General features: G+C 37.9%; 1 pseudogene; it reads right to left on the bottom strand.

Moving 5' to 3' along the window:
• LOC102873161 overlaps positions 1–24,063 on the bottom strand; it is a 53,667-nt pseudogene extending 29,604 nt beyond the window's left edge.
• Between the last annotated feature and the right edge of the window lie 238 nt (positions 24,064–24,301).

The following is a 24,301-nucleotide window of genomic DNA, read 5'->3' as shown; positions in this document are numbered from 1 at the left end:
TATAAAATCAGGTTGAGAAAATAATCTGACAGTCAATTGTGTGAGGTCTCTGAGAAAAATGACTACAGCGTCTCTTATTCAATTCACTGTTTGTGTTAACCATGCCTAAAGCATTGGTAGCCAATGTGACGCTGGAACCAACATAAGAAACAAGTTATTTAATGTGCTCATAAATCCTTGAAGAAATAAAATTGTGAGTATATTATTTCTTCATATAGTAGGCGGAAAATGAAACAAAGTCTTCAAGTCCCAAAGAAAAAATAAGCAATAATTAAAAATCTATTATTAAACAGTGAGAATAACACAATTTATTTTTATAGGTATATGGAAGTGTTTTTAAAACCATGTAAGTAGCAATATTTACTATAAGTCAGCTGCACATACAAGGACAATTTTAGAAATTTTATCTTATGTCAAATCTTTTCAACAACAAAATTGATATAATAATGTTCATAAAATCTCTTTAGAAACATCTTCGTTCAGGCTTTCATCTTTCTTGTTCTGCCTGAAAAATAGAACAATCTGGGCTACATTATCCTAAGATCTAGAGTTAAAAAGAAGTTTCTGTATTGAATTGAGCTGTTCACTACTGTAGAGTCAGCTCTGTAGTAACTTCATGCACAATGAAAATATTGCTGGTCTTGTACTATCTCCATTTTTGCTTTGGAGTTGGACTATCATGATTCATAGATTGGATTGGCTACTTTTTCTAAAGTCAATATCAAAGTCTTTCTTCTGAGTCTACATTCACCCAGAAGCATGTCTGAAACTTCATAGCAACATGTAAGCCATCGTAGATAGGTAAATGAAGGGTATTGGTTTGGAATTGAGCTCTAAGTAGAATTCAGTGAGGATTCTACCAATTAAACCACCAACACTCCTACATATTTGGCACAATGAAGTAATGACTATTGGTTGAGTGCTGAATTGACTTACTGATATACTGTGTGATTCAGGGGGAAAAAGTAGGATAAAATTGAAGAATGCCCAACATTATCTAAGAAATGTTTTCTAATAAGATTGAGATCTTAATCTCCCTTGAGAAGTGAGCATCAAGTAGCTTGGAAAACTCAATGGACTGAGATAGCCCAATGGGATATTGACTGCTGACTCTTGGGAAACATTTAGAAACATGTTTGGGTTGCTTCACAATTGGATCATGTAATCATTGAATAGTGAGTTCTCGTTCAAGTCTTTCTAACAATGTAATAGTGGTAAAGAAGTACAAGAAAGTTTACAACATTTACAAAAACTAAAAAGAAATCTCTCTTCTGGTTCTGCTTGAATCATTGTTGTAATCTGTCCTTTCCATATTTTTGTCAATTGAGAAACTGTCTGTAAGCTATTACCTCCTTATGTGACCAAATCCATGTATGTTCATATCCTTGTATATCAGAGATATTTTGACTCTTCCAGATTTGGTCATTTCATCTATCAAGTCTACCATTATTTCAATATCTCAACAATGCACAGCCACAGGTACAGAGTACTCCAAACAAGAAACAGTATAATTTTTTTGGAAATAGAACTACTTTCCAAAAAGGTTTAATTTCAAATGCAAGAAAGGCCATAAACTTGTACTTTCAAGTCTGCACAGGAAGTAATGCTAAATTTTTCTATTAAGATCTTTATTTTCAGACTTTTCTTCAAGACATTTCTTGAATCACATAGCATTAATTTGATCACTCGGGAAACTGACATTGTTTTGAACAGAGTGACTTCCACTGGGTCAGACCTCTGTGGTCTCTAAAGAAAGTCTCCAGTGGCCTCTCTCTTCCACAGCAGAATGCTTGATCTGGCTCTAACACAGTCAGTCACATGTCACTCTTTCTTATCTTGCACTCAGCAAAGTAAGTTGGTAACATAAAATTACCCATGGTAAGAGTGTTTACTGCTGTTGGTGTGAGGTGCCAGTAAACTGGCTCTTATACATAACGGCCTTACATATGTAACTGAACAAAACAATTGCTTGCTTCTGTGTCATCTTCTTAATTGTGTTTGAGTTCATTGTTTTGCTTGTTCTGTCAGCCCATCTCACTAGAGCTTTCTCTTCTTTTCTATGGCCCTCTACTAAAGGGCATCAAGATTGGTAATTTAAGGAACGTTTATACCATTTGTATTGACAAATGATACAAAATAGGGCTTTAATTACCTTTCCCACCTCAAGTGTGCTGTTAAGCATTTATCAGCATACACAATTGTCCTTGAATTTTCTATTCATATACATTATAATCAATAAGTGTTTTATAATCTAACATAAATCATACAAAGGATTAACATGTTCAAAGTAATTTCTCTAGCCTTGAGAAAATAGCAGGGATTCTTCATTGGTTACCCAAACTCTCACTCTTATTTGACCATTTCTAATGCTGATGGACAGAATTAAAAGACTAGAAATCTAGATATTTAATTACACTCCAACTATTTTCACAAATTCTTTACTATGCTGTATTGTGTTTCCACCCACTCCTAGGGATTTTTTAATCACATGTTGACTGCTACAGCCTTTTGGGTTAGGAGCACAACTAACTATGGACTATACCATCAAAGCCATCACTACGGCTTGTACAATGGGGAAAAAAGTCTCAAACAGCTTGTTATGATTACAAAATATTTAAGACAAAATATAGGATATAAGATATCTAATAATGACCTTCCAGGTATCTCTAGCACAGTCCTTAAAGAAAGGAGTTCCCTCTATATTCTTTATCATCTATCCAGTACCGTAGAGGTAATAGTTGTATTGTTATTGCTATGTGCAAGGTTCTTTTAAGGCAAAATGTTAGGTTTTTATTCTTTGTTTACTTCTCATTATCTTCAGCTCAAAATCATTTTTCCTTGTTGTTGTATACCTTCTTGTTAGACCGAACTTACAGCTGACCCTCCAGGAGATTATTAGAGGCAGTTAATTGCACGGGAGGGATTGTCTATCTTTCTCCTACAGAGCAGCTGGTGGATTTAAACCATGTGCCTTCAAAATTGCAGTGTAGATTCTTAACACTGGGTTACCAGAGCTGCTCTAATTCCTTAAACTTCCTAATTCCAATAATTGTTCTTGATTTCAATAAATATAAAAGAGTATAAATTATACAGAAAGTTAACTTAAGTTACAAGCAGTGAAAAATTATCAAGAGAGAGGGCACATAGAGGACCTGGGAATTGCTTTTGTCTCTTCTGAAGAGAAAATGTAGAGGTCAGGGGAACTTGATTGCCAGTGACACTGCAGAGCATCAAAGACAATACAAGAGAGATAGGGTGCACTCCAGGTTGTGTGAGACCAGGAGGGTGCAAAGAGGTATTGGAAGCTGCCTACACCTCCCCTGGAAAGAAAGTACATCAGTCAGAGAAACTTGGTAGCTGACTTTACCATGGATCATCGAGGACACTAACAGTCTTTAGGAGAAGCTTGTCACTCTCAGGTAAGATTCTTGCCAGGGTGCTGAAGAACAGAGACAGTGCATTGAGGTACCAGGACCTTTCCTACTTCCTCATTCCACTGGAGAGACGGCACATCAGACAGGGGAATCTGGTCTCCAGATAAACTTCAGACCATCGAAGACAATAATAGACATTAGGAAAGTCAGGCTGCACTCAGGTGAGATTCCCACAAGGCTACCTTTTAGACTAGAAAGGAGCTGAAGGACTTTAGAACAGGTGACCTTTCCCACTGCACAGGACCAGAAAGGACTTCTGGTAGAGTGAGTAGGTTTTGCCCATAAAGGGAATACTTAAGTGTGCAACTAAGCAATAATATCATAGACACAAAGAAGTGTCAACAATCTACAGAGACCCAACACAAATTGTTTAACATATACCAAGATGAATGTCATAATATTCAGCAGGCAGCGGACAGCTTCAAACACTGTGAAAAACCAAAATAAGCTTTCTCCTAAACAACAAATCACATTTCAAACCCAATGAATACCCCTGAGAAAGGAAGACAGAAGAAATGTATCAACAAGGAGTTATATAAATAGCTACTGAAGAAGTTATAAGTGATGGAAGAATAATTGAAGTAAAAAGTAAAGGGAAAAGTGTAAAAGAACTTTAAAAAAATCATCACAAGACAGAGTTGTTGCTACATGCCATTGAGTCACCTGCCACTCATAGCAACCCTATATACAATAGCCTTAAACTCTGCTCTATTCTATACCATTCTTACTGACTCTGACACACTTACTCCCATTACTCCAGTCAATGAATCAATCAATCTCATAGAGGGTCTTCCTCTCCTGTGATATCTCTCCACCCTCCTCAGCATGACGTCCCTCTTTGAGGACTGGTCCTGCCTTGCAACATGTCCAAAATCTGTCAGATGAAGCTTCAGAATCCTTGCCTCTGAGTAGCAGCCTCGTCTCACTCTCTCTAAGATGAACTTGTTTGTTCTCATAGCAGTCCATGATGTATTCAATACTCTTCTCCAGCACCACAGCTCAAAGACATCAATTGTCCTATCATCCCTAGTCATTGTTCAGCTTTCTGATGCACAGGAAGTAATTGCAAAGAATATGGCCTTTATCAGGTACACCTTAGTCTCCAGACTGACATTGTTGTTCCTTAGTACTTTGGAGAGGTCTCTGACAGTAGATTTTCCCAATGCAATTTGTCTTTTAATTTCCTGGCTCTGGTACCAAGAGTGTTGATTGTGGAGCCAAGCAAACTAAAGCTGTTAACAATCTCAATCTCTTCACCATCTATCATTATGCTGCCAATTGGCTCAGATGTGAGAATCTTTGGTATAGCCAATATAATACTGGAAATAATAGAAAACCATGAAAATGCAATCGAGAATATCAAGATCAAAAGGAGACATTTCTAACATGTTAGGTATACCATTGCCAATGTCAGATTGATCTTGGCTGAAAACAAAGTACCACAGGAACATCTACCTGTATTTCATTGACTATGCAAAGGCATTTGACTGTATGGATCACAATAAATTTTGGCTAACCTTGAGAAGAATGGGAAATTAGAACACCTATTTTTGCTCATGTGAAATCTATACTTGGACCAGGAGGCAGTTGTCAGAATAGAGCAAGAAAACACTGCATGGTTTAAAATCAGAAAAGGAGTGGGTCATGGATGTATCCTGTCTCTGTACCTTTTATATCTATATGCAAACAGATCATTTGAGAGGCTGTACTTTATGAGGAAGAATGTGGCATCAGGATTGGAGGAAGACTCATCAACAACCTGAGGTATGCAGATGACACAACCTTATTTGCTGGAACTGAGGAGGACCTGAAGTATTTGCTGCAGAATGGCAAGGATTTTAGTATGCAATATGTATTGAAGCTCAATCCCAGAAGAGCTGTGGGTGAGCATTAACAGTAAGTATATTCATTTTCTCCTGGACACAGAGCCTACTAATTGGTCCTAAAAGCCTTCTGAGGTCCCAACTCTTCTCACTATTTCTTAGTTGTTGGAATGGATGGAAAACCTCATAAGCAGTTCTTTACTTCACCTCTACCTTGCATGCGAACTTCTGAGTTGTAAAACAACCCAGTGGTAGATGGAATTTGCTCCAGGACTTAAGAACCATAAATGACATAGCTGAGCCTCTACATCTTGTGGTTCCTAACCTCTACACTATAATAGACAAAGTGCTAGTCTATAAGCCTTTTATTGTAAGAACAACCTTCCCTCTGTAACTTGATTTGTTATGAATTTTATTATAATATTATTGCTTTTTAATTTTTGACTCATGTACTTTTAACTTGTTAGTTAAATTTGTGTCTTCTAGGCTGCAACACTTCCATGATACACCTTCAAGGATATGAACATGTATGGCTAAGCACAATTTGTAACAGTCCATCTAAATTCCAAAATCAATCTCCATAATAGTCTATGTGTTTCCTACTGCCAAAGTGGCCCTTTAGAGTAACAGTGCATCTAAGTTCCAAAATCAATCTCCATAAAAGTCTATGTGTTTCCTACTGCCAAAGTGGCCCTTTAGAGTAGTGAGAGAATTTCTTCACCCTGAAACCCACAACATCCCTTTCAGCAGGAAGTAGCTAAGAGAATACGCCATCCCCTTTTCCTTATGAATCAGGGTGAAGTCTCTCTCAGGGAGGAGTGAGAGGGAATGGCAAAGGACACACTGACAAAGGAGGTTGATCAGAACTGGCTTTGACAAGCACTGTGGCAATTGGACAATTAAAACAGACATTCGGTGAGGGGGAAGAAGAACGAACTGGGGAGGAGGGTAGAGAAAACAGGGCAACAACGAATGAATGAAAACCCAAAATCTCTGTAAATGTTCATTAAAAGTAATAAAATTTAATAATAATAAAAAATAAAAGAAAACAAAGATTCTCACCACTGGGCCATTTGGCAACATCAAGATAGATGGAGAAGAGAGTGAGATTGGAGAACTAAGCAAAATGAAATTGTTAACAGTCAGTACACTTGACAAGCAATGAGAAAATTAAAAGATGAATTGTATTAGGAAAATCTACTATCAAGGACTTCACTAGAGTGTCAGAGAGTAAAGATTTCAGTCTAGATATAAGGTGTGCCTGATCCAGGCCATAGTCTTTACAATTACTTGTTATGCATCAGAGAGCTGGACATTTACCAAGGATTACTAAGGAAGAATCGATGTCTTTGAGTTGTGGTGCTGGAGAAGAGCATTGATCATACCATGGATTGACAACAGAACTAACAAGTCTGTCCTGGAGAGGGTGAAACACAGCTGTTCCTTGGAAGCAAGATTTTTAGACTCACATGCTTTGGGCATGTAGCTGAGAGGGACCAATCTTTGGAAAAAAATCTCATGTTTTAAGGGTCAAGGGACTGTGCAGGATAGGAAGATACTGGATAGGAAGGATTGACTCAATAATTGGGGTAATGAGATTAGGTGAGTCAAAGCCAGTGAGATTAGCTCCAGATAGAGTGGGGTTCAGAGCTATTTTGCATAGGGTGGCTATGAGTCATAGTCAACATGAAGAAACATAACAACAGCAGAAATGGAAGAATTCCTAGGAATCTATATCCTACCCAGATTGATACAGACATATTTAGAACATTTGAACACACTCATCACCAAAATTGAGTGGATCACGAAAAGATTATTCCCTCTCAAAATGGTCCTGGATTAGAAGGCTTCATGGCTGAATTCTACCAAACATTCAGAGATCAACTATCACCAATTCTACTTAAATTGTTTCAAAATATATAAAAGAAGGAACACTTTTGGTCATTCTATGAAAATATAACTCTAATTCCCAAATCAAAGATATTACCATGAAAAGAAAAATATACATCAATATCTCTAGTGAATACAGATGCAAAGATCCTGGACCAAAGAATCCAATAGTACATAAAAATAATTCATCATGAACAACTGAGATTCATAACAGGTAGGCAAGGATGGTTCAACATAAAAACAAAACAAAATGTAATTACTCATATCAACAAAGCAAAGAAAAAGAACTACACTATTTGGTGAAGAAAAGGCCTTTGATAATATCTAACACCTTTCCTGATCATAGCACTCAACAAAATAGGAATAGAAGGGAATATTCTCAACATAGTGAAAAGTATATATGAAAATCCAAGAGATAGCATAATTTTCAATGGAGAATGACTTTCCTCTTTCAACGGAGAAGACGGGAACCAGAGATAGGATAACCGCTATTACCACTCCTATTCATTATTGTATTGAAAGTACTTGCTAGGGCAATAAGACAAGAGAAATTAGATGCATCCAAATTGGCAAAGAGGTGATAAACCTGTTGCTCTATGCAGACCATGTAATAGCATACACAGAAAACCTCAAAGACTCAACCCAAAAACTATTAGATCTGGTAGACCAATTAAGTAGAGTAGCAGGATAGAAGATCAAATAAAACTACCTTTTCGGGAAGAGAACTAAATATTTTCCCTACTGCTTAATACTCTGTTACTTACTATGTATCTGAGAGCTGGAAAATGACCAAGGATGACAGATGAAGGGTCAGTGTTTTTGAGTTATGGTGCTAGAGAAGAGTGTTGTGCATAGCATGGACTGTGAAAAGAACTGATAAATCCGTCCTACAGAGGGTGGGAACATGTTATCCCTTGAGATCGAGGTTGTTAGCAGTTACAGCTTGCTTAGATCCATAATCAACACTCTTACCACCATTACGCTTCAGAGAGTTGGACAATGACTAAGGATGACAGAACAACAGATGCCTTCAATTTGTGGTGCTGGGGAAGAGTCTTGAACATACCATGGACTACGAAGAAAACAAATTGTTCTGTCTTGGAGAGGGTGAAACCAAGTCTTTCCTTGGAGGCTAGGATTTTGAAGCTCTGCCTCACTTACTTTGGGCAAATGGCCAGGAGAGATCATTTCTAGGGGAAGTATATCATTCTCAGAAGAGTGGAGGGACAGCACAGGAGAGGAAGACCCTGGATGAGATGGATTGATACAATGACTGGAGCAATGGGGGTTGGTGTGTCAGAATTAATGACTGGCTCAGGACAGTGAAGTGTTCAGAGCTGCTGTGCATAGGGTCACTATGCATCGCAGGCGATCCAACCAATAACATTTTTTGACTGGTTTGGAAGCAGGAGTGGCATCCACTTCCTAAACAACATGTCTCCAAAAACTCTATGAACTTTGGTATATGTTTATAGTTGTGAGAGCCTTCAGGCCTTTTCATAGGGTCACTACGAGTTGTACTCGACTCAAAGGCGATCATTGATCATCATCAACAACAACAACAATTCATCTTTTGATTTCCTGACTGCTGGTGTCAAGAGTGTTGATTGTGGAGCCAAGTAAGCTGAAATTGTTAACAATATCAATCTCTTCTCCATCTATCATAATGCTGTCAACTGGCCCAGTGGTAAGAATATATTTATGTATGTGTTGAGCTTCAATCTATATTGAAAACTGCTGTCCTTGACCTCTTACAGAAAGTGCTTCAGGTCTTCTGCAATTTCAGCCAGGAAGGTTTGTGTCATCTGCATAATGCAGGTTGTTGATGAGTCTTCCTCCAATTTTGATGTCACATTTCTACTCATAGAGCCCAATCTCCCAAGTGAGGACAGGACATATCCCTAATACACTCATTTCCTGATTTTGAACCATGGAGTTTCTTTGTTTTATTCTTATGAATGCTTCCTGGTTCAAGTATAGGTTTCACATGAGCACAATCAAGTGTTCTGGGATTCCCGTTCTTCAAGGTTAGCTACAATTTGTTGTGCTTTACACAGCCTTTGCACAGTCAATAAAACATTGATTGTCATTCCTCTATTACTCTCTGCTTTCAAACAACATAGGCAAATATAGCCAGAAATGTACGAACACATTAGAACTGGCCCATATACCTCATCTGCAGCAACATCCATCTTTCAGTGAGGCATGCTGCACAAGTTTCAGCAGAGTTTCTAGATTAAGGTGGTTTAGGAAGAAGGATCTCCTTTCACAAATGAGTGAAAAGCCATTGGACCACAGGACCAACCTCAGTATGCATGAGATTGTTTTGGGACATGGTCTATTCACTGGTAGCCAATAACAACAGAGATACTTCCTTAATGAAAAATGTGGGCTATTTCTCTGTTCAAAATGAGGTGTATCCAAATGAAATTTTATATGTACAATGATCTTAGAGGTTGTGGTGTTGGTATGAAAATGTAATAGTCTATAGTCTTTGGTTAACTTGAATATGCTTCAACATATGTCTCTATCACATACTCTCTCTCTCACACACACACACTTTCTATTGCTTTAGCATAACTATTGATTTAGTATAATTTCTTGCCTTTGAATCTTTGATTAAATAGCTGTTATATTCATTATAGCCACCCATCTTTCCCTCATACTCTTCCTCTACACACGCTTTGTGTATCTTAAATTCCTTAAAAAAATCTTTGCTTTTTATTCTCCCTTCAGAGGTCATAATGATAATTACATATTTTTCTTACTCATGCATAATACATGAATACTGCTTAATAGGTTATTTAATATTTTACTTAATTCTTGCATCACTTTGTAAGCTGATGTATAAAGAAAAATGCAATGCATAGCTATATTCTCTTACTATGATGCCTTGATTGTAAACCTAAGCTGTATAGATATTAGAGTTTGAGAGAGTAAAATTTGGAAGTAAACAAGTGTTTTATATCCGGATTAATTTATTATAACTAAATGTCAATTCTTGCTCTGCAATTGATTTTATATTTAATGTTGAGTAGAAAATCTTTTTTAAAATGTTAACTTTGCCTTATTTTTTATAAAGGATAGTTTTGGATGTCATGATTTAAAATGAAAAATCATGGTATCATGATTTTCTTAGGTATCAAAACTAGGCTAAAATAATCTGATTTCCCATTTCATTATTGAACATGTTATTGATTGCCTTCAAGTCGAGCAAGACTCATAAAGACCTAATGAAAAAAGGCCTGAAGCTCCTTTAAAACTATCGACATTTATCAAAGTTCATAGAGTTTCTGGAGGCATGTTGTTTAGGAAGTGGATACCACTCCTGCCTCCAAACCTGTCATAGTATGTTATTGCTGTTATGTGCCGTTAAATCGCCTGCAATATATAGCGACCCTATCTACAGAAGCCCTGAACCTTTCCCTGTTCTGAGACAGTCTCACTAACTCCAACAAAACAACCCCACTGCTCCAGTTATTGTATCAATTCATTTGATCCGGGGTCTGCTTATATTATGAAACCTATACTTGGACCAAGAAGCAGTCCTCAGAACAGAGCAAGGAAACACTGCATGGTTCAAAATCAGGAAGGGAGTGTGTCAGCGATGCATCCTGTCCCCATACCCTTTCAATTTGTATGCAAAACAGATCATTCAGGAGGCAGGGGTTTATGAGGAGGAGTGTGGCATTAAGATTGGAGGAAGACTAATTAACCTGGGATATGCAGATGACACAACCTTGCTTGCTGAAACTGGAGAAGATCTGAAGACTTGCTGCAAAAAATCAAGGATTGTATTATTCCATATGAATTGAAGCTCAACATCAAGAAGACAAAGATTCTCACCACTGGGACGGTTGGCAGCACCATAATAGAGAAGAGATTGAAGTTTTTAGAAATTACAGCTTGCTTGGATCCACAATCAACACTCTTAATACAAGCAGTCAGGAAATCAAAAGACGAATTGCACTGGGAAAATTTGCTGTCATAGACCTCTCCAGAGTGCTAAAGAGCAACAGTGTCAGTCTAGATACAAAGGTGCACCTAATCCAGGCCATGGTCTTCTCAATTATTTGTTATGCTTCAGAGAGTTAGACAATGACTTAGGATGACAGAAGAAGAATAAATGCCTTCTTATTGAACATATCATACATCCTATCTCTACTCACATAGTTCAAAGTTTTCAAAGACATTCAAGAAAATTATTTCCTCTTCTTATTCACTGTGGCTCAAAATACATAGGTTGAGTTGTTGTTGTTGTCAAGCCGTATGCTATTATTTTGTTCCATAAACAAATTTACTTCAAAACTATAGTAAAATCAGTTATGTATACATGTAATCTCATATGATATATAGCTTAATTGTTTCAGTCTCAATTCATTTTTAAAAAGGCTAACAAGTGACCCTTGCCATTGCAAATATGAAAAAGTCAAACTCTTTTTCCTAGGATGTTGCTCTGTTTCTTATCCTATGTCCCCAACGAGAAGATAATTCCCAGGCAACAAGAGGTAAGGCCTATGTCTTTTTATCTAATGCTGTTATAACACAGATGTCACAAGTGATTGTTTTTAATACATATTTATTCTTTTGCAGGTTAGGAGGCTAGAAGTTAATGCTCAGAGTTCTAGCTAGAAAGGAGGGTGTCCTCTCTCTGTACCAGTTCTGGAGGAAGGTCTTATTTCCTTCAGCATGTGTAGACCCAGCGTTTCCTTATTTCATGTGTTCTGATCTTCCCCCATGTCAAACAATTAGGTTGCACAAAGAAATAGGGGCTCCTGTGGAAAAAGACCAATCTATTCCTTGAGATTATTTTGTGATAGTAATTTGGATCTCCTCAGCTTACTTTCCTACTCTCTTATCTGTCTCAAAACTCGCTCCATGCCATTGCATAGCTGACCCTCCAAGGGGTTTTCTGAGGCGATAGATAACGTGGGAGGAAATTGTCCATCTTCCTCTCAAAGATCTGCTGGTGGATTTTAACCAGTGCAGAGACATCACCTTTGAGCTGGCAGCACAATTTTCTATGGACTACACCACAGAGTTCCTCTTTTCATCTTCAGTGAGATGAAGAAAAATGGGCATTCTCTTCTGAAATTATTTAAAACCTATGAAGATCAGTTTGGGGGGTCAACTATGAGATGGTTCCAGTTTAACCTTTAGCCACAAGGATCTAATTTGTTCCAGCTGGACAATACAGTGAGATAAATACTTCAAGGTCAGATCTGGCTCCCCACATTGTTGCAAGTATGTCTGCTAATCACTTGGTCTAATATTTATTGTCAGTGACTCAGATTTTAGCTTCCTTGCAATTATGGAATCTATTAATAGGTTAGTAGTGGGGGACGCAAAGAATATCACAGTGTCAGTCTGGTAGTCCCAAACCAGGTTAATAGCTTGATACAAGTTCTCAATTAGTTCAGCCAGTTTCTCAGGCAGTCTACAAGTAAAAGTCCAGGTTCAGTCCAGCAACATAAATGCAAGAAGCCTCTTGTTTCCTCACTCATCCAGCAAGCTTCATCTCACAACAGTCCCAAGTCAGCTTTTCTATCAATTAACCAGCAAGAAGACCTTCAACTAACTTTAGCTCCATCAGGCTACACCTTGCGGTATCTTCTTCACAGTCTGATCAACTCTCCTCTTATTTTGACTCCATAGGTATTGATGAGGTAGAAGGTGCTAATGAACTGTGAATCAAGTGTCTGCAACTGAGGCAGCAAGAGACCACTCCCCCAGAAGCAGGAAACAATGGCTAGAAATGTTTTCTTCAAAAAGTGCTAAACCACACACCACTGCCTGGTTTTTCTAGCCATTGTCCTTCATATCTGAAGGATCAACCTTCTCCTTACAATCATCTATGTTCAATGAAAGTATGTAAGCCAGCTACTTCATGCCTTATGTCTTAATCCTCTCATTCTAGATAGCCAGTTTCTGATTTGTTAATTCATAATGGTGGCCTCTGGTAGCTTAGTGGTAAGGATCTATGTTGCCATCCCAAAGTTGAAAGGTTCAAACCTACTAGCTATCTCATGGGAGAAAGATGGACAAATCTCCTCCCGTGAGATTAAAATCTCTCTGGAAACCTGCTGCAGGGTCAGCTATGGGTCAGTTCTGACTCTACTGTACACAGCAACAACAACTGGTGGCCTAATGATAAGAAGCAATCTTATAGGTACCACGTTTGAATCCACCAGTTGCTCTGTGGGAGATGTTTGAGTAATCCCCTCTCATAAGATTTACTGTTTTGAAAACCCATTGGAGGGTCAACTATGAGTTGGCTCCTACTTGATGACACACAACACATGCATCCCCTCATGTTCATGCTCACACACACAGACACACACAGACTTCTAAGAAAAACAAACATGCCTTTTTCTCTGAAAACTCTTCTATTATAGTTGAGAGTTTAAGTGTCCACCTCTATGAACAAAGGTTCAGTCCGGAGCAAAGTATCACATTACAGCAATCAGCCCTAGCTCACAAAATGAAATATCTTCTTTTCATCTGGTTGAGTTTTGGTCAACTCATCCCCAGTTATCCATGGTGAGGTCCAAATAGGCATTAGCTACAAACTCAGGAGTCCTTATTTTTTGTGTTTCAGACCCACTGTTTTTGGGGTTTTTTTGGGTTTTTTTTTTGGTTTTTTTAGTCAGCTTACCCCCACAAGGTCTGAGTCAACACATCAGAAATCCTCAGGACTCTTTGCTTCACAGGTCAGCAACCCTTCTTCAATCACACATTCATTATGCTAGATGGACAGTGCAGAAGGAACATGTCCAAACTCAGCCTATTTCTTCTTTACTGTATGCCTCCCACTTCCAGTTATCCAGTGGACTAAGGTGGTCTTCATGAGGTAAGTGTACTCGTCAGCTACATTTAACTATACATCTGGAAAGGGAGCTCTTAAAGGCACCAGCGTTACCTTGCCTCAGTGCATTAACAAAGTCTCTTTTTCTACTTTTTTTTTTTCAAGTTTAACTCTCCTCAGAGTACTAAGTGCTGCTTAATTTTTCCCAGGCCAAGTCCCATGTTCTCTACAAAATTCTACAACTTTCCACAAGCATTCCTTTGGAGTAAATGTTCCCTTTTCACATATCCAGTTAAGCACTTAGTTAAAGGTGGGCTTATAGTCTTCAAAGCAGGAGTGGCATCCACTTTCTTAACAACATGCCTCTGGAAACTCTGTTAACTTTGAGAAACGATGACAGTTATAGAAAGGCTTCAGGTCTTTTGCTCATAGGGTCGCTATGAGTCATGCTCAACTACACGGCAATCAGCAACGACAACAACAACAACAAATTACAATATATTTCATTATTATAACATTCAGTATTCTTTTTTTTTGTTATCTCTCACTACACCTAGTAGAGTTAAGTCAATAAAAACTTTATTTGTTTCTATAATATACCCCAACATGAAGACATAGATAGGGGAGCATCAATACATAGACTTTTAGTGAAATTCACAGTTCCATCTTTATTCCTTACCCTTTTATCTCAAGCCATAAAGCTGCTTCTCAAGTTTTCTTTCCAGCTTAGCAACAACCAAATTAACATTTCAACTTTTCTCACCCACATTGTAGCAACAAGCAAGAACCATTTCAGCCTTAGATCTTCACAAGCCCTGATCTTACAAACCTCATGTGTCATTAAGTCTAGAGCAATTGCAGCAAATCTCACTGCTTCTGAAACCAACTGTAAAAAGGAGAGAGGGTAATGGGGGGAAGTCAGACCACCATTAACTCCACAAAAGAGAACTATACCCATCAATAACATCCACATTACAAAACAAAAAGCTTCAGGGCCAGAAATGGCCTCCCACGCTGCTGCACCTACTTCTACTAGTCACTCGGTCCAACATTCTTTGACAATGACCCAGATACCTTATTTTACTTACAGTTGTAGGGTTTATTAAGGAAATTGGTTGGGGGTGTAAGATGCAAAGAATATGACAGTTCAGCGGTCCACGCCAGGTTAACTGCTAGACACAAGGCTCCTCTTTACAGCAGTCTTTCCAGCCTGATCAGCTCACCCTGTTATGCTGGCCCCACAGCTGTTGATGATGTAGACGTCATCAATTAACAGTGAACCATGTGTCTGTAGTTGAGGCAGCTGATGATCACACCCCTAAGGGGGTGTCAAAGAAAATGGATAAAAAACCATTTTCTAAAGTCCTAGCATCATAGTAAAGGAAATCAATTTGGAAAACTATTTTTTCCCTGCCATTTCTAAAATGAGAAACACTACATCTAACATACCCCTATGTAAAGTGCCACAGAAATAACTCAGGACCTATTTGGAACAAAAAACCTCATTTACTGCTCTGGGGTTTGATTGTTTTGAACAAATTAACCCAGAGTAAAAGTCTAGTCATAAACATCTGACCTCCTGTTGATATTATTTTTTCCCTATTTTCTCTCTTCAGGCCCTGCCTGGAGTCTAGACTGTCTCTTTCATCTCCCCTTAATCTGTAAAATTATCTGTCTTCCTCTTTCCCAAAGTAGATTTCTTCTCCCACTTGCCACGGTGTCTAGTGGTTATGGGTAAGGTTGGATACTGTGGGTAGTATCTGAAGCATATCATCCCCACAGACATAGCATGTTATTAAATCTCAAAACTGAAAAAGTTGCTGCATCTTTTCTTAAGAAGGAGAAAAAAACCACCTTGGTGACAATGTGTCACATTGGGGATGCTGCTCTGACCCATTTACGGGGTGACCTTGTGAGAAAGCACAGAGAAGCTTCTTCAGCAGGTTTTTCAGAGCAAGCAGCTCTGCCATTTGGCTCTTTTGAACTAACAGAATCAATTTTGCTTGAACTTTCTGTAGGAGATTGGACTGCTCTGTGGTTCTTCTAAAAAGTCGCAGTAGGAGAATCTCTGTGAGGCCTCTAGGACAGTGTGTTCAAACTGTGTGTTATGACCCATTAGTGAGTTGTGAAATCCATTTAACAGGTCTTGAGCAGCATAAGGAAAAAAAAAATTATATAAAAAGATAGGTTACAAACAAAAATGTCAGAGTACACAGCCTGTAGTAAAGGTAAAATTTATTAAAATTTGTTAATTTTTTCCAAGATCTTCTGAGTTTGTTGCACTAGATTACAAATTAAGTTCATCTCTTACAGTATCTTGAGGCCAAAAACTTTGAATTCTACTTCCCTAGGATGGTTGAAGATAATCATGTCTGTTTGAACAAACAATTTGTATTCTTTTGAGAACTGAGCTCTGGTGGATTAGCGGCAAAAAGCTGTGCTGCAATCCCAAAGGTACGTGATTCAAATCCACCAGTTGCAAGAACTAGTTTTTGGCTTGGCATTATTATAAATGTTGTGAGTCACTGGGTCAAATCAAAGTCATAAAGACCATAGAAGGCAGAGTAGAGTTGTTCCATGAAACTTCTAAGGATGATGTATCAGGCTGCTATCCTTTAAGGCAGAAATTCAAATAGACCAGCTGCAACTTGGGAGAAAGGTATCTAGTCCCTTCCTTAAAGGTTTACAGCCTCAGAAATCCAAAGGAAGATTGCTATGTATTGGAACTTACTTGACGTCAGTGGGTTTGATCTTTAAGGGATCAGATCAGATCTTTCTTCTATATTGCAGCTGGTGAGTTCAAATAGATGAGTGCTTAGTCACTGCTCTAAAACTCCTTGGCTTTAGAAAATTGACTGGATTCCCTCCTTGATTGTAACATGAGCATACCATACTAACCTTTTCATGGATATCATCTGGTCTGACATTACATAAACTTGATCCTGCTCATCCATGCCCACTAGTTCATCACCGAAAAGCGACATCTATAGGATCACAGGACACAAATAAGGAATGACAAAAAGTTGCTCTCATTCTTTGCATGTATTCTTCTGCTGAACTGCTACTATTCCTAATACTCAGAGCTAGGGTTAGAGGGGGCTTTCCACTTGATCCATTGACAATATGGATAAATCCTTATTTATATGTGGTTCCTTATAAAGTTCTAACATTTTTTGTAAACAGATGTCTGCAACATTACAGCTTCACCAAAGGTGACTCTGAAGACAGTGGGTAATGGAATCCACCTCAGCAGCATAGCTTCACATCGGGATGTCCCTTTTGCCTGTGATAAGAGGTCTAGAGTAATGATTACCATTACTTTTATGGTTTGGCTAATTGGTCTGAGAATTTGAGGACTGGTAACAAAGTAGGTTGGGGAAGAGATATGTGGATTAATCTAGAATAAGAGGGCATTTGTGTTTTATATGAAGGCTTATCCAAAGGTATTTTTTATTTTATGACTCCAGCTCTTTGCACATTTCATTATAATACTTTGCTTTGTCTTCCCAAGCTGCCCTTTGAAATCTTTTGTGCAGTGCTCTAATGTCTTTATTTCATTCCTTTGCTTTGGCTTCTCGGCACTCTAATGCAATATTAACAGTCTCATCTGTCGTCCATCTTGGTCTTTTCTTCCTCTTCTGCCTTCATAATGGCCTTTTGCCTTCTTCATGGATGATGATATTCTTGATATCCTCCCACAGATCATATGGTCTTCACTCATTAGTGTTCCAATTTTTCAAAACTGTTCCTGAGATGATGTTGAAATTCAAGTGGATGAACTCAATGTCAAATTTTCATTCCTATGGATTTGATTTAACTTTCTTTAGCTTCAGCTTGAACTTGTATATTAGTAGTTGGTGGTCTGTTCTACAATCAACACTTAGCCTAGTTTCACAGCTGATATCAAGCTTCTCCAGAAATTCTTCCTACAGATGTAGCCGATCTGATTTCTATGCATACCATAGGTGAAAACCATGTGTATAGTCTACATTTATATTCTTATAATAAGTATTTGCCATGAATAGGCCATTTATTATACAGAATTCTATCATTCTATCTCCAGCATCATTTCTGTCACCAAGTCCATGTTTTCTGACTACTGATCCTTATTCTCTGTTTCCAACTTTTGCATTCCAGTCACCCATTATTATTAATGCATCTTGATTGCATGTTAGATCAATGACTGTAAAAATTGGTAGAAGTCTTCTATTTCTTCCTTTTTGGCTTCAGTTGTTGGGGTATGTATCTGAATGATAGTGGTATTCACTGGACTTCCTTGCATGCGTGTGGATATTGTCCTGTCACTCACAACATTGTATTTCCATACAAGATGGATCTAGAAATAACTTTTTTAAGTATGACAAGTTCAATGTCAAGAAAACAAACATTCTCACTACTGGTCTGATTGGCAGCATCATGATACATGATGAAGAGATTGAGATTGCTAACAGCTTTAATTTGCTCAGCTCCACAATCAACACTCTTGGAACCAGCAGCCAGGAAATCAAAAGAAGAATTGTGTTGGATAAGTCTGCTGACAAGGACCTCTCCAGAGTACTGAGAAGCAACGATGTCAGTCTGGAGACAAAGTTGAGCCTGATCCAGGCCATGATCTTCAGAAAGCTGGACAATGACTAGGGATGACAGAAGGAGAATTGATACCTTTGAGCTGTGGTTCTGGAGAAGAATATTACATATATCATGGACTGCTAAAAGAACAGACAGGCTCATTCTGAAGAGGGTGAAACCAAGCTGTTCCTTGGAGGCAAGGATTCTGAAGCTCCATCTGAAGTACTTTGGGCATGTTGCAAGAAAGGGCACAATTTTAGACAGAGACATCATGTTTGAGAGGGTGGAGAGACAGCTTAAGAGAGGAAGACCCTCAATGAGATGGATTGATCCAGTGATTGGGGTAATGTGGGCAGGTGAGTCAGAGTTCAGAGCTGTTGTACATAGGGTAGCTATGAGTGGCAGGTGACTTGAAGGCACATAACAACAACCACCAAAAGTTGTTGGTTTTTTCCTCCAGAAAATACAGTTCTTAATAATCAGATTACTAGGATGACCTTTTCTGTATATAGCCATTTCATTCTCTAACCACCTCTATATTTACTTCAGTGCTTAAAGTGGCCAAGACAGTCAGAACCCATGAAGTAAAGAATACAGATTTTCTCTCACTGCAATGTGTCTAGGAAGCTCTCGTAGCTTAGTGGTAAGGGGTCACACCGCCAATGTAAAGGCACATGATTTGAGTCCACCAGCTTCTTTGTGAGATAATAGTAACAATCTCCTCCTGTTCTATTTACAGCCTCTGAAAACCTGCTAGAGGGGCAGCTGTGGGCTGGTTCTGACTCAATAGTCAGAAGGTTTATCTGACAATCAGAGGCTCGGTTTGGTACCAGCAGAAACCAAAATCAAGTCTTGATGGTTTCATAATATTTATCACCTGTTTATTCATTATATCCTGAGAGAAAATAAGACTTACCTTGCCTTCCTGCCTTTGGATGTCATTTATTGGAACCATACAGATACATTGCCATCTAAATAGGAAGACCTGGAAATTGAGGGAAAAGCTTGATGCAGATTTCTCCCTTCTTTGACAGATAAATTAACCAACACTCGGTTATTGTGACATGAAAGGACAAATATTTAAGCCACTGTGAATTGGGTGCATCGATCTCATGTAATTACCAAAATTGGTGGCTTTAAATAACACACATTTATTATCTCATACTTTTAAGGAACAGAATTCCAAGGTCAGCTATATTGGGCCAAAATACCTCCATCCTTGAATGTATTGAATGTCTAGAAGTTTTACTGTAGCACATATCAGCACAGCAAACAGCTGTGAGGTAGAATCTGTTTCCTTGCCTGTTCCAGCCTCTAAAGATAGATATTATGTCCTTGGCGGAGAACATCAAGTTTGGAAAGGTGGAAGGTCAGAGTAGAAGAGGAAGATCCTCAGCAAAATAGATTGACCCAGTAAATGTAACCATGGCATCAAGTCTATTAGAGAGTGTGAGTGTGAAGAAAGCATAGGATAGGGCCAGGTTCAGATATGTTGTTCATAGCCTCCTATGAGTCACAGCGAGACAGCACATAATAACAACAACAGCAAAAGATAGGCAATTTAAATACATTCTTTGTATTTCTTGGCATGCACCCCTTTTCCCTCTCTTTAAAGCTAGCATCTTAAAACCTTGTATCATTGTCATATTCTCTGTTCTTGTAAACACATCTCCTCCTCTTCCCCTCCTATAAAGTTACTTGATGACCACAGTTATGACACCTCCTCCCTCCAAAAATCTGGAAAAATCTCCTCTCTCAAAATTCTAAACAATCTACTTCTAGGGATGCCTTTAAAAATCCATTTTATAGTGTGAGGTAATACACACAGGTTCCAAGCCTATCACACTTGGATTGTTTTTCATCTGTAGCTGAAAGGTTTCTAAAGTGACATTACTATTGTTATTAGCTGATTCCAACTGGTGGTAGTTTATTTGTGTCAGAATAGAATTGTGCTGTATGAGATTTTTAAGGCTGTAGCTTTTCCGAAGTGGATCACTGGGCCTGTCTTCTCAGATACATGTGTATAGGTTCAAACTACTAACTCTCCAGGTAGAGGACATGTGCTTAACTGTGCTTCGCAGTCATCTTTCCATTATTCCCTACAGGATGGAGTCAGACATGGGATATATATATATCTCCACAGGCTCCCAGACCCCAAATTTGTTACTTTAGACTCCCTCTATCACAAAAGGGGGAGTTTGATGGCACAGTCCATAGAGAGATAGGCTGCTAACTGACTGAATGGCTATGTCACTTTAGTAAGAAAGATGGTCAGTCATTTCCGGTGCAATAACCCGTTGGAGTGTCCCCTATTGGTGAATTCAGACTCCACAGTTTGACTCTGACTTTTGATTATGAAAAGAAATAATTTAACATCCTTGACTTATATCCTCTTCCTAGACTTGAATCTTCTTTCCTACCATGCAAAACATATTTTTCTTGTTTGAATGTAGTAAATGTCTAAAAGCTCCTAAATAATACATGTCAGTATAGCGAAACTGCTGATTTCTTAGCTACAAAAAGAAGGTGGAATCTGAGGCTCATGGGATTCACTAGTTTTATTACGTCCATAGTAAAAAGTGGCTGCTTTTACAGAATAAAGACGAGGACAACTGTGACCTAGTTACAGCCCAGCTATGAAACTATTTTTGTAGATTGTAGTATGAGCCAGCAGTTAATATATCCAGATTATTCTCTTATCTCCAGAATTCTTTAATGCTTGAGAGCAAGGGGTAGAAGAGAAGATAGCCATTTTATATTCAGTACATAGTGGAGTGGACTTGAAGGGAGGGACTGTGTAACAATGAAAGATTTTTCTTTTATTTTTCAAAGAGAAGAGCGAACAGGTTGGGGAGAGGCAGGGAGAAAAGCTCAACAATGAATGAATGGAAATCCAAAGTCTCTGTAAATTTCACTAAAGTTAATTAACAAATAACAAGGAAAACAAAACAAAACATTTCTCTCATTCCCATTTTGATTTAGAGTTTTATGTGACCAAAGAATAAATGCTGTCATTATGAGACATAAGAATTCCTTCAAATTAGACTTGAGGCAGACCATTTCAATTCTTCAGCCACTGGATGAGCATCAAAAAAGGAAAGAAAAAAAAGTAAAATACATGGTAGTGATAGTATGTGTTGTTAGTAAGGTGGAAAACAATAAGTTGAAGTATGGCACAGGATAGGACAGGGTTCAGAGCTGTTGTTCATAGGGTCCCTACAAGTCATACTTGACTTGAAGGCACTTAACAATAACAACAAAATTGTTGTTGTTGTTTAATGCTGTAGAGTCGTAGATGACTCATAGCCACCCTATGAACGAACAGCCTGAGCACTGTTCGTACAAAGAGTTTTCGGAGGCAAGCCATTTTGGAAGTGGATGCCGCTCCTGCTTCCAGGCTTGATTTAGTCAGGAATCTCCAGCCAACACTGTCCACCATGGGTACCCATTACCACGATTGGCACATCACTGTCACAGGCTTCAGCATCACAGGAACCAACAATATTAGGGTGATTTATTCTTTCAGAAGGAAATAGGATAATAAGACTCATCTAACTTCCTTACTGTATAATTGTATATGTGTATGTATTATATGTAATTTCCTCTTCTTCACGCTTGTGGTTAAATTTGCAAGCAAAGGCATACATTGAAATGTATCATCATAGAACTGTGCCAGGTCTAGAGAAAACAATTGCAATGACCTAGTAAGTCTAAAATCCTGTACTTGAAGAAGGAAGCCCTAGTTGTCTCTTGTTGAGAAAACATGGCAATCATTATTACTATAAGAGAGAACTTTGTATTTAATCAAGTGAGATCATTTGTATTTGGAATTGAAAATATAACTCTAGAAGAAAGTGTGGGTTGTGGGTGTTTGATAGTCAAAGTGATAAGCAATAAATTTTATTTGTGACAAGCATGTCTTCTGAACAACCATGGTATGAATTCAAATTCCCAATTCTTCAGTTAGTAGTTGAGTGCTTAGCTTTCTGTACAGACGGAAGAAGGAGTTAGTGGAGATAGTGCCCCTCCCAACTCTGGTTTAGAAACCAGGAGTATGATTTGAATTGAGTACTATTCTTTCCCAGATCTTTGAATCTACGGAGCTATCAAAGAACATCAGAATAGGCAACTCTGATGGCCTGGTCGTTGGAAGTTGCACTGCCAACCTGAAGGCATACAATTTGAACTCACTAGCTGCTCTTCATGAGAAAGATGGACAATTTCTATTATGCATTTCACAGCCTCTGAAAGTCACAGAGTGGTCAGAAATGAGCTAGTTCCAACAGAATTGAACATAACAACAAAGAATATTGGGGTATAATTCTAAATTCATTTTAGTACAAGTGGCATATGTAGTGTTTGGAATAATTGTTAATTAGCTTGATGTTATGGTGCTAATACCAGTATTATATACACTCTGGAAGTATGGGTGGGAATAAGGGTGAAAATCTGACTTTAGCTTTAACTTTATTATAAAATATATTATGCTGGAAATACTTTGAGTTAACCTTTCAGAGCACCTGTGGAAATGGATTTTCTGGAGACTATATTGTTCTTTATTTCAAGTAGATTTAATTTAATGTAAGGCAAAGTTATGCATGTTAGGTTTAGTTTTGGGTTCTCAGTCTTAATTTTTCTTCAAATGGATTTGTAATGTTGGGATGCCTGTGGAGCCCTGCTCAGAATAATGTTTCTAAATACACAGAATAAAAATGCACAGGCATTAAATATGCACAGAACAAAAATGAAGGAGATCAATTACATGGAGACATAATTATTAAAATAATAAAGAAATCAAATTTTGAAGTAGTAATGGATGTGCTCTTTTATGAGTACATAACACAAGTGGGTTGAACACCTGTTTTAATTTTAAGTTACTTTGGGGCATAAATTACATTGTGTAGTTATAACTACCTTAATATGGGCTGAGTGATTTCTATTGGCAACAGGGATTGCTAATACTGTTGTGGCACATTGCCTACATTTATAATGAAAGAAAAGCTGTTTTTCAGTTAATGAAATACTTTCTTTGAAGATGTATTTATTTTTCCCACAGAATTCATACAACCTGTCTAATTTCTACTCACAAACTTTTTGGTTAAGATTAAGGGTCCCAAAAAGCTTGTGAGGACGGTTCTTCAGAAAACTGTTATTATAACAAATATTAAATTCTTCATGTGTTCCTATTACTAACTTGAAAGATATTTTTATCTTCTTTTGGTACTTAGGTGTTTTATCTACTTATTTATATTGTTTTATCAATGATACTTATTTTTTCTTTTTTGCTTTTGGTGAGAAAAACATATGTTTAGAATTATCCAGACAGTCTCAGCTTAGATAATCCCAATTTGTTGCGAATATCCAAAATATTATCATCGGGAACAAGTCAAACATGTACCTTCTTTCCATCAAGCTTGATCAAGGTGTTGAGCTTGACCACATGAGTGCCAAAGAACTTCTTTACAGTTTGTTTGATCTGGTGCTTGTGGAACTTGACATCTGCAGTGAACACAAGTCTGCCTTTATCTTCTATTTTCCACATCCTCTTCTTATTGTGGCTGTGAAAGCCTCTTCATATTATCTTTTTGATTTTTTATTGCTTTACTTTGTATTTTGTTTTGGGAGTTTCAGTTTTCCCTCTTGGCACCATCTTCACAAAAAATAAGACCCCAGTAGTCTAATACTTAATCTTTTGACCTCTTTTAAGAAATTTCTGTCTCTGATAATTTTTGAAATGCAAACATAATCATCAGACTTTTTTCATTCTCCCTCCCTCTTTT

The sequence above is a fragment of the Elephantulus edwardii genome, unplaced genomic scaffold (genome assembly GCF_000299155.1).
Source record: "Elephantulus edwardii isolate Elephantulus edwardi_28Jun2011 unplaced genomic scaffold, EleEdw1.0 scaffold00180, whole genome shotgun sequence".
NCBI lineage: Eukaryota > Metazoa > Chordata > Mammalia > Macroscelidea > Macroscelididae > Elephantulus > Elephantulus edwardii.
This window is presented reverse-complemented; position numbering and strand designations above follow the sequence as displayed.